This window comes from Trachemys scripta, chromosome 3 (genome assembly GCF_013100865.1).
Source record: "Trachemys scripta elegans isolate TJP31775 chromosome 3, CAS_Tse_1.0, whole genome shotgun sequence".
Taxonomy (NCBI): Eukaryota; Metazoa; Chordata; order Testudines; family Emydidae; genus Trachemys; species Trachemys scripta.
In genome coordinates this window covers 86,715,445-86,724,470 of record NC_048300.1, presented here as the reverse complement: position 1 = coordinate 86,724,470, position 9,026 = coordinate 86,715,445, and positions in this window count along the sequence as shown.

Here is a 9,026-nt window from a genome sequence, read left to right as displayed (position 1 = left end):
TGCTACTCTGAAACCTACTTTTAGACTCACTTTCCCTTTTCTACTGCACTATTCTGAATTCTTTTAAATTGGCCAACTGATTTCTAGAGCCATAATCTTTCATTATCTGTTTATCATTGATTCAGTAAATGTCCCATCTTGCCAGCTTCTTGCTATCTTGAATTTCAGTAGATGAGGTTACAATGGTGTCTTTCTTGGGTTCTCACTAAAATTGTTTGAAGTAATGAACTCTGGTTGGACTCTATTTTCACATAAGCACATCTGCTAAAGTTATTTCTGCTAAAATATTGTAAAAACTGTCCTTGGCTCTAGCTTGGCTGCACAGGAAGGTAGGGGGAAAGCATGAGGAGTTTTTCCCTCCCTGCACACCCCTTACAAATGCTAGAGACCTTTGCAGAGACTGATTTCTCCTGGTGCCCCTTGGGGCACAAATTGCCCCAAATAAGATAGGGCAGGAGTAGGGCCTTGACATCATATCCACCTGCTCCAGCCTATTGAGCCAGCCAGGCAAGCCCAGGGGAGCATGTTACATCTTACCAAAGGATGGTGTAGCTTGTACACTTCCCCCATAGATACCAGACAGCTGAGGGAAGGTATGGGCTTCCTTGAGACATCATCGCTCCCAGCCTCTCGTGGAGGGGTAGAAGGTTACTCCACACCATCCTATGGCAAAGTCTAGCCCATCATCAGTAATGATACAGTCTAAAGTAACTATAGACTGTGCACTCTCCTCTTCTAGTATTCATAGATTCCAGTGCCAGAAGGGACCATAATATTCATCCTGTCTGGCCTCCTAGAGAACACAGGCTGGAGAATTTTTAGAAAAATATCCAATTTTGATTTTAAAAAGTCAGTGATGGAGATTCCACCACAACTCTTGGTAAATATTCTAATGGTTAATTACACTCACTGTTAAAGTGTGCTTTTTTCCATTGCTTTTTTTGCCTGGATCTTCACAGACAAGGTCTGATTCCCAGACTGCTGCACTGGGCAGCAGAATATGGGGAGGAGGTGAGCCACCGTCAGTAGTGAAAGAACAGGTTAAGGTCTATTTAGAAAAACTGAACATGCACCAGTCCATGGGTCCGGATCTAATGCATTCGAGGGTGCTGAGGGAGTTGGCTGATGTGATTGCAGAACTATTGGCCATTATCTTTGAAAACTCATGGTGATCAGGGGAGGTCCTGGATGATTGGAAAAAGGCAAATCTAGTGCCCATCCTTTAATAAAAAAAAAAAAAAAAAAGAGGAGAATCCAGAAAACTATAGACTAGTCAGCCTCATCTCAGTCCCCGGAAAAATTATGGAGCAGGTCCTCAAGAAATCCATTTTGAAGCATTTGGAGGAGAGGAAGATGATCAGAAACAGTTAACATGGATTCACCAAGGGCAAGTCATGCCTGACCAACCCAATTGCCTTCGATGATGATATAACTGGCTCTGTGGATATGGGGAAAGCAGTGAATGTGATATATCTTGACTTTGTATCAAAAGCTTTGCTAGTCTCCCACAGTATTCTTGCCAGCAAGTTATAGTATGGGCTGGATGAATGGACTATAAGGTAGATAGAAAGCTGGCTAGATCGTCAGGCTCAACGGGTAATGATCAACAGCTCAGTGTCTAGTTGGCATCCAGTATCAGAGTGCCCCAGCAGTCTGTCCTGGGGCTGGTTTTGTTCAACATCTTTAATGATCTGGATGATGAGATGGATTGCACCCTCAGCAAGTTTGCAGATGACACTAAGCTGGGGGGAGAGGTAGATACACTGGAGGGTAGGGATAGGGTCCAGAGTGACCTAGACAACTTGGAGGATTGGGCCAAATGAAATCAGATGAGGTTCAACAAGGACAAGTGCAGAGTCCTGCACTTAAGATGGAAGAATCCAATGCACCGCTACAGGCTTGGGACCGACTGGCTAAAGGCAGTTCTGCAGAAAAGGACTTGGGGATTACAGTGGACAAGAAGCTGGATATGAGTCAACAGTGTGCTCTTCTTACCAAGAAGGCTAAAGGCATATTGGGCTGCATTAGTAGGAGCATTGCCAGCAGATCAAGTGAAGTGATTATTCCCCTCTATTCGGTACTGGTGAGGCTACATATGGAGTATTGCATCCAGTTTTGGGCCCCTCCGCTACAGAAAGCATGTGGACAAATTGGAGAGAGTCCAGCAGAGGGCAATGAAAACAATTAGGGGGCTGGAGCACATGATTTAAGAGGAGAGGGTGAGGGAACTGGGGTTATTTAATCTGGAGAAGAGTGGGTGGGGGGGGATTTGATAGCAGCCTTCAACTACCCTGAAAGGGGGTGGGGGTTCCAAAGAGGATGGAGCTAGGCTGTTCTCGGTGGTGGCAGATGACAGAACAAGGAGCAATGGTCTCAAGTTGCAGTGCGGGAGATCTAGGTTGGATATCAGGAAATTCTATTTCACTAGGAGAGTGGTGAAGCACTGGGATGGATTACCTAGGGAGGTGGTGGAATCTTCATCCTTAGAGGTTTTTAAGGCCCAGCTTGACAAAGCCCTGGTTGGGATGATTTAGTTGGGGTTGGTTCTGCTTTGAGCAGGGGGTTGGACTAGATGACCTCCTGAGGTCTCTTCCAACCCTATTCTATGCCTTCTATCTAGTCTGAATTTGTCTAGTTTCCACTTCCAGCCATTGAATCATGTTATACCTTTATCCATTAGACTGAAGAGCCCCATTATCAAATATTTGTTTCCCATGTACATACTTATAGTCTGTAATCAAGTCACCCCTTAACTCTTTGTTAAGCAATAGATTCAAAGAGCTCAATCTATCACTACGGCATGGTTTTCCAATCCTTTAATTTTTGTGGTGCTTTTCTGAACCCTCTTCAATTTATCAACATCCTTTTTTGAATTGTGAGCTCCAGAACTGGACACAATAGTACAGCAGAATATCTTCCTTGGGCCTATATTATCCTGGAGAGGGATAAGGCTAATTGGTGACCTGACTGGAGCATCAAGTCAACACTTGCCAAAAGGCAAACCACCATGTGTGATGACAGTGGCCAGACATTGTAGGTGAGGTGAGTAGAGATCTAGTGTCCTAAGCACTAGGCGACCGTGATCACCACCTATCACTCATATGCAAACTTTGTCAGTAATTTTTGTATTCTTTGAAATAATTAACAATGTTACATAGCATAGGGCTAAGGACTGATCCCTGCAGGACCCCACTGGAAGCATAACTGCTCAGTGACAATTTCCATTTACAATTACATTTTGAGACCTCTCTTAAGCTAGGTTTTTAACCCACTTCATGGCACACATTTTCATTTTATATTCTAGTTTTTTAATCAATGTTGTGTGGTACCAAGTCAAATGCCTTACAGAAGTCCAAGTATATTATGTCAATTTCAATTACCTTTATCAACCAAATTTATAACCTCATTGAAAAAAGATCTCAAATTTGAGGAGCTATTTTCTATAAACCCATGGTGATTTGTATTAATTCTGTTACCCCCCCCCCCTTTAATTCTTTATGAATCAAGTCCTGCATCAGCCTCTCCATTATCTGGTCAGGCTGATAGGACTATAATTACCAGGGTCATCCTGTTTACCCTCTTTAAAAATTGGCACAACATTAGCTTTCCTCCAGTCTTCTCCAGTGCTCCAAGACTTATTGAAAAATCAATATTAGCTATCCAGCAAGTGCCTCAACCAGCTCTTAACTTGTATCCAAGAGTTTTATCTCAACCTGCTGATTTAAAAAGGTCTATCATTATTAGCTTCTGTTCAACATTCTCCAGGGACACTAGGAGAATGGAAAGAGTGTTATCACCAAATGAGGAGGCTATATAACTTCCCCAAATACAAAACAAATACGTTTAATACTTCTGCCTTTTCTGCATTATGATTGATAATTTTACCAATTCCATTACTAGATGGACCATACCATCATCGGGATTCTTAAGTCTGCTGGCCACAGACATCCTATTGCTTCCCTTATGAATTTTCTACAATTCCTAACTTCTGATTTATATTCATTACACTGAATGTCCCCTTTCTTCCATTTGTTACTTTTTGGGGAAGGTGCAACCCCACTGGGACAAAGGGCTGATGCAGAAAAGCTCTGCAGCGTGATCCTTCAAAAGCTCCTCTGCAAGTACACTGGGGGCAGAGCTCTGCAGCTCAGGAGCTAAGTGGCCTGCATCAGAAATGTGTTGGTCCAGAACATCACTATATGCTGTGATATCACCCTCTGTAAACTTGCAGAGATTTCCACACAAGACCTTGCTGAGCCTACAGCTGTTCAGTTCTGCAAACTTGTTTAAAGGCTTGGCTCTAAATTTTCAGAATAAATACGTATTTAGATACCTTAAGTGCCATGACATTCAGATGTTGAGCACCTGTAATTCCCATTGAAATCCATGGGGGAGCTGTATGCTCCGAATCTTTGAAAAACAGACCTCTTGCCTTCCTTCAGATACCCAGCTCTGAAAAATGTTGCTGCCTTTTGCCCACACAGAGAGCCCACTATATAAGTTTTCAAAAACTTCTTTGCTTTCAACAACCATATTTAGCACCTTTTTTAAAAATCAACCAATATGAACCTTAAGAAAACAGGGTCACTAGTGAAAAAGTGGACAGCCTTTTGTTTATAGCAGTGGAATTTGATTACTGTTGATGATCTTTTTGGCAAATAGAATATGCAGCTGGATCAGCAAAGTATGCAAAAATTCTACAAAAATATGCAGCCCATTCAGCAAAGAATCCATTATACTTAGTAAACATGTAAGTTTTCAGCTATTGAAACTTACAGCGCTGAGGCCGTGGGTCCTATTTTACTGGTTAGAATACATTTGTCAACTTGCACCTCAGGTAAGTGGGGGAAAAAATTGACAGGTTAACTAAGGGCAGAGCTACACTAGAAAGTGTTGCTGGCATAGCTATCTCACTTAGAGGTGTGATCTTTTTGCCAATACACATGGGTGGCACTTGAACCGCTGGCTGGGGGAGGCTAGCCCCCAGCCCCGCCACTTCTGTCTGAGGCCCCACTGCAGCCACCAGCCCCCACTCCAGGCTAGCCCCAGGAGGGAGGGTGGCACATGGGGCTCTCCACCCTTCCAACCCCCCTGTGTATACTCCAGGAGGTTGAGGCTGCCTTGTTACCCATTTCTCTTGTCTTCCTGCAGCAAGCCCCGTGAGAGGGTGCTCCCTGCCCACCCCTTACCCTGGGCCCTCTGGACATTTTTATTCAGCCCCTGTTCTGTGAGCGCCCCCCCAGCCTTCCTGTTCCCACATCCCAAGCCGGCAGCACAGCCTGCAGCTGGTCCGGTTCCAAACCACACCTAGAGACCAACTGTACATGCTCGTGCTCCACACACAGCATTTCCTCACCCTTGCATCCCGCCCCGACCCCAAATGACGGGACTATCTTCCACCTAAAGAAGGTGAGGAGCCCCAGGGGGCCAGCCTTTATTCCAGCTTGGTCCCACGGCCCACCGGGGACATTGGTTGGTGCCTCCTTCATGGAGCTGTGAGCACAGGCATGTACCTGGCGCGGTTCACACCTACACCTGAGGCCTGCCCCTCTTTGCGGCATGAGGGAGAACCTGGTGCATGCCTACTTTGAATGTGCCAGGTAGCAGCCCCTATTCCAGCTCCTCCATAACCTCAGGTTCTGGCTGCACTCTTTCCCGCACCTGTTCCATTTTGCACACCCCATCCATGGCCCCACGAAGTAGCGAGACCTCCTCGTCAACCTCCTCCTCCTGGCCTTGGCCAAACTCTCTCCATCTACACTACCAGGAGGAGGATGCTGGACGAGAGGGTGCTCTGCGACTGTGGGGCCTATTTCTGTTCCTACCTAGTTTCACGCCTCCAGGCAGAGTTCCACTAGGCAGCATCCACTGGCTGCCTCAACACCTTTGAGGAGCAGTGGGCGCTGTCCAGGGTTCTCTGCTCGGTGTCACCATCAGGTACCCTTGTTCTGAACCTATGACCTTCGCCTCAGTCCCCCCCTTTTTCCCCATTTGTTGTCCCCCATACTCATTTGGTCCCTTGGTCCAGTGGTCCCTCCTACTAGGCTGGGGGAGGGGCCTTTAGATGTGGGTGGGCTTGCACCGCCTGGGTTTTCCAATAAGACAGCCATAGCCCACCCAGCCCCAGAACACTGGGAGGGTGGGTGGCGCAGCCCCTGGAGCCAGGCTGTAGAATGGAAGCAGAGGGTCTGGGGGCAGAGCATGGGTAGGGCCATGCCTGGCTGTTTTGTGGAGGCACAGCCTCCCCCAGCCTCTGGTACCTGCCACCCATGCCAATACAGCTATGCAGGTAAAAGCTCTAGGGCTAGATTACAAGGGGAAACTTAGGCATTACAATGCTCAGCATTGCAGCACTTAACTTTTAGGTGCCCTGCCACCTAGTGGAATTCATAGCCCCCAGTCTTCCTATACAATGCATGCAGAAAGTTAGATACTAAAAAAAAAAAAAAAAAAAAAAAAAAAATTCGCAGAAGCCAGCAAGCTGAGTGGTAAACTGCATAAGCTAGCCAGTAGGAAATGTCAATGAGAGGGGTGTGGCCTAAACCCTGTCCCTCAAAGGGAGTTAGTCACCTGTCTCCACTCAGGATTCACAGCATGAATCCTCTCCTGGAGTTAGATGTCTAAGCCAGGTCAGCCCTCTGTCAAGAAAAGCTGAGGAGGGGGTGGTGGTGCTGCTCCCCTGATGTGCTATAGCCGAATAGTTAGAGCATTCACCCAGAATGTGGGAAACAAGGTAAAAATCCCCACTCTGCCTGACATGCAGCAAGGACTTGAATCCAGATCTACTAGCTATAACATATTAGGAGTAGGTCTCTGAGTCTCACTTGTTGAAGCTGCTCCACTTTGTATAATACTTAAATTGGAGTAGGGACTGGAACTGAGTAGAAGAAAAGCAGCTAAAGTTGATTTAGCTGACCACTTTTATTCCACAATAAGTACCCACACAGAATGGCACCAAAATAACTAAATTGATGTTAGCAAACCCAGGCCATTAAATCAGTGCAAGTTTCTATGTAGACCAGCCTAAAACATGACTCAAGGCAGGTTCTGTTTTATCTTAACCTTAGTTGTACCCTCCTGTTCCTTGGCTTGTTTTTTAACTAAACTTCAGTCTTTTTTCCTGTGTATGTGATATATCCCCTCGTTTGCAGCTCACCAATGTGACACACCACCATTTATGCTCAGATTAATAGATTCCAAGGCCAGGAGGGACCATTGTGATCATGTGTGTCACAGGGCGCATCACTCACTGCCAGACTGGCACCTCCTCCTGGTCACTCTGGGGATTAGCTCAAGGCCACCCCCTCCTTCTGGTTTATACACCATCACTGCATCTGCCTGAAACCCCTCTCACTGCCTCAGGAACAGTAGCACCCACTTCACAACTCAGCCCTCTGGCTGTGTCACCATCTGTGTCCCTCCCCCCTTCAGGGGTTTAGTATTGCTTCCCCAGTGGCAATTTGGGGGGACCCAGTCCCACCCACTTCTCCAGGTCCCAGGCCAGGGACCCTGTGGATGGCAGCCATGTGCTGCATTCCCTCCAACTTCTCAGTATGTTTCCCTGGCCACTTCCCTCTGGCCCCAGCAGCTTCTTCACTATTGGCTCAGGGCCTCAGCATGTCTGTCCTAGCAGCCAGCCAGGAACTCCCTCTCACTCCTCTAGTCCCTGCCAGCAACTGTTCTGTCCACAGTGCCACAGGACTCTCCGCTTGCAAGAGACACAGTCCTGAATCCTTGTGCCTCTGCCCCAGCAACTTCTTAGCTGCTGGGCCCTGATATTGGTTGTTTCCAGCAGCTCTTCCCTGATTGGCTGCATCCAATGCAGCCTCTGTAAACTGCTTAAGGACTCACCTCCACTGCTCACACGCAGGATTAACCCCTTTTACACCTCTGTGGAGTAGACACCATCAAAATCTGGTCTGACCTGCTGGAAACACAGGTCAGAGACTTCCCCAAAATAATTCCTAGAGCAGATCTTAGAAAAAACACCCAACCTTGATTTAAAAATTGTCAGTGATGGAGAATTCACCATGAACTTTGATAAATTGTTCTAATTAAATTATTCCCACTGGTAAAAATATACATTTCCAGTCTGAATTTGTCTAGCTTCCACTTCCAGCTTTTGGATTGTTATCTATCTATGCTAGATTGAGGAATCCATTATTAAATAGTTGTTCCCTGTATAGACTTATCAAGTCACCACTTAACTTTCTCTTGGTTAGAATTAAGGAGCTCCATCTATTTAGCTTATCACTATAAGCCATGTTTTCTAATCTTCTTATCGTTCTCATGGCTCTTCTCTGAACTCTCCAATTTATCAACAACCTTCTTGAATTGTGAGCATCAGAACTGGACACAGTATTCCAGCAAAGGTCATGCCAGTGCCAAATATAGAGGTCAAATAACCTCTCTAGTCCTACTTGAGATTCACCTGTTTATGCATCCCAGGATTGCATTTACTCTTTTGGCCACAGCATCACACTGGGAGCTCATGTTCAGTTGTTTATCCACTGAACCCCCCCCAATCTTTTTCAGTTACTGCTTCGCAGGATAGAGTCCCCCATCATGTAAGTATGGCCTATGATCTTCGTTCCTAGATGCCTGTTTATATTTAGCTATATTAAAACGCATATTGTTTGCTTTCACTCAGTTTACCAAAGTTACATCTGACTTTGTCCTGTTGGGTTAAAGCCCTGCTGTGTTTATTTCTATTTAAACATTTATTGACTTCCTCCCTGTATTTTATTCTACATCAATCCTTCTCAGATACATACACACACACGCATGCATGCAAACAGATGTGAACCAAAATATTTCATATTAAAAAAACCTTGCTAAAAAGAGACAAGTCAGAAAACAGAACAGCCAAATTATTTTTTTTAAACAGCTTACCACACTGATTCTTTAAGATGGTTATCATAGACCTCACGTATTTAAATAGTTTATTTTCTGACTATTTATACATGCAAAGGGGCACATTTTCAAAAGCAGCCTCTAACATTGTGCCCACAAATGTGTAAACAACT